We start from the raw sequence: 2,949 nt of genomic DNA, 5'->3' as shown, positions 1-2,949 counted from the left end.
TAGGCAAAGATTGTATGGCTAAGGCTTCAAGAGCATAGACAACAAAACCAAAAACAGACAAATGAGACTATATTAAACTGAAAAGCTTTTGCACAGCAAAGGAAACAATTAGCAGTGTGAAGAGATAACCTGTAGAATGGGAGAAAATATCTGCAAGCTATTGATTCAATAAGGGATTAATATCCAGAATATATAAGGAACTCAACCTGACAGAAAAAAAAAAAACCCTAAATAATCCAATTGCTATGGTTTGGACATGGTTTGTTTGTCCCCATCCAACTTCATGATCCCCAGTGTTGGGGCATAATGGGAGGTGTTTGGGTCATGATGGTGGATCCCTCATGAATAGATTAATGCTCTCTCTCAGGGGTAACTTCTCACTCTACCAGTTTTTACAAGAGCTGGTTGTTAAAAAGAGCCTGGTACCTCCCCCTAGCTTACTGCCTCTCTCACCATGTGATCTCTGCACCACAGCATCTCCCCTTTCCCTTCTGCCATGAGTGGAAGCAACCTAAGGCCTTCATCACATGCAGATGCCCAATCTTGAACTTTGCAGCCATCAGAATTGTGAGCCAATAAACCTTTTTAAAAAATTTATTAATTACCCAGCTTCAGGTATTTCTTCATTGTAACACAAAACAGACTAAGAAAGATTTGCAAAGTATTCATTTGATAAGGTACTAATGTCTAGGACATACAAGGAACTCAAACAGCTCAACAGCAAAAAAACTAAATAATCCAATTTAAAAATGGGCAAAGAAACTGAATAGACATTTCTTCGAAGATGACATACAAATGGCCAACAAACATGAAAAAATGCTCAACATCATTAATTATCAGAGAAATGCAAATCAAAACCACAATGAGATATGATCTCATCCAAGTTAGAATGGCTACTATCAAAAAGACAGAAAGTAACAAATGCTGGAGGCAAAGGGAACTCTTTGGTGGGAATGAAAATTAGTACACCATTATGGACGTTTCTCAAAAAACTAAAAATACAGTTACTATGCAATTCAGTAATCCCACTACTATGTATTTATCCAAAGGAAAGCAAATCAGCATATCAAAGGGATACCAGTACCTCCATGTTTATTGCAGCACTATTCATAATAGCTAAGATAGGGAATCAACCTAAATGTCCATCAACAGATGAGTGTATAAAGAAAACATGGTATATATACACAATGGAATACTATTTAGCTTTATAAAAGAGTGAAATCCTACCATTCACAGTAACATGGATGAGCCAGAAGGACATTATGTTAAGCAAAATAAATCGGGCACAGGAAGATACATACTGCATGTTCTCACTCATATGTGGCAGCTAAAGAAAATTTTGAGCTCAGGGAAGTAGAGTAGAATTGAGAATTGTGGGTATTAGAGGCTGGGAAGAAGAGAGGGAAGGATAGAGAGAGGTTGGTTACTGGGTACAAAATTACAGCTAGATAGGAGGAATAAGTTCTGGTGTTCTGCAGTACCATAGGGTGAACACAATTATGATTTATTGAATTTTTCAAAAAGCTAGAAGAGAGGATTTTGAATGTTCACAACACAAAGAAACAATAAATGTTTGAGGAGACAGATATGCTAATTACCCTGATTTGATCATTATATATTATATATGAGTACTGAAATATCACTGTACATCCCATAAATATGTAGAATTATTACATGTGAACTAAAGATAAAAGGGGAAAAAAATAAAACAGCAAGAGAACATGGGGTGGAGGTAGTTTACTTTGTAAGGTGAAATGCAAGATGCCAAGTTAAATTTGAATTTCATATAAACAACAAATAATGTTTTAATATCATACTTAACTTACTTATACTTATTTAATTATACAAAATTATACTAAAATATTCTATCTAAAAGATAAAAAGTGCTACTTTTTTACCTTGTTTTAAAAATTTTTTACTTAGCTGTATATTCAAATATTTCAAAAACCAAAAAATTAAAAGATATACAATGAAAAAAGCCTGCTTCCCTCACATGTTGCCCATTTTCCCAGTTGCCCCATTTTCCACGGACAACCACTGATTTTAGTTTCTAGTGTTTCCTTCCACACTTTCTTCATTTTTCTATGTTATTAAGACTATACCTATATTTTCATATAGGAACATAAATTGTGATATTTTACTATTCCTAAACTTTTCCAAAATTAGAGTCAGAAACAGGAAGCAAACAAGTAACAATCAGGAAGCATTTTTTGTTCTTGTTGTTTGAGAATATATACCAAGATTTTGGAGAAGGAGGGAAGACTGTTATGTAAACCATAAATATATAGGCAAAAAAACTTTGCAGGCTGACTATATGCAATCTGCTTTTTGTGTTTGGACTTTTATGAATTAATGTCAAAGCAATTTTCAAGGACTTTGGTAGAATTACTTGCCTGTTACAACAGAAAAGTTTTTTAGAAATTAGACTAATTATGATTCAGTTGCAGGTTTGTATTAAGTTAAGGCAAAATTTGATCCCTGTGCTTCTTTGATAGCCAAAAAAGAATGAAAAGTGATAAACATAAATATGCTCAACTATAGTTTCATAGTGATTATTTTTGTTGTATATAACAATTAAAATGGGTTTTTATGCATATTAACTCATTGGATCCCCACAACAACTCTGTGGTGAAGGGTAGATAGTATTTTCATCATCATCATTTTAATAGTTCAGAAAACTGAAACTCAGTGAGGTGAAGGGTCTTGCCAAAGTGACAAGTAGAAAGAATAGGTCTGCTGATTGAAACCCCATGTTCTTCTCTCTGTTTCAATCTGATTTCTTGATGGCCTTCCTGGTAGGTTCTGACTTTACTTGCCACTTGTAGTTTACACAAACGACTTCAAGTCATGGGTGAAAATTTGAAGAATCAATAGCACTCTGTTCAAGAATTTATCACATGGTAGTTCTAGTTGTATCTCTTTAAGATATCTCCGTATTGCTTTCCACAG

At 34.1% G+C, this 2,949-nt stretch overlaps 1 protein-coding gene across 1 annotated transcript in view; it reads right to left on the bottom strand.

The window, feature by feature from the left end:
- The window catches only part of LOC105819719 (leucine-rich repeat-containing protein 9), a 146,682-nt gene that overhangs the window by 100,326 nt on the left and 43,407 nt on the right, over positions 1-2,949 (bottom strand). The window lies entirely within an intron of this gene.

This window comes from Propithecus coquereli, unplaced genomic scaffold (genome assembly GCF_000956105.1).
Source record: "Propithecus coquereli isolate 6110/MARCELLA unplaced genomic scaffold, Pcoq_1.0 Scaffold5, whole genome shotgun sequence".
Taxonomy (NCBI): Eukaryota; Metazoa; Chordata; class Mammalia; order Primates; family Indriidae; genus Propithecus; species Propithecus coquereli.
Note: the sequence above shows the minus strand (reverse complement) of the source record. Positions and strands in the feature narration are given on the sequence as shown.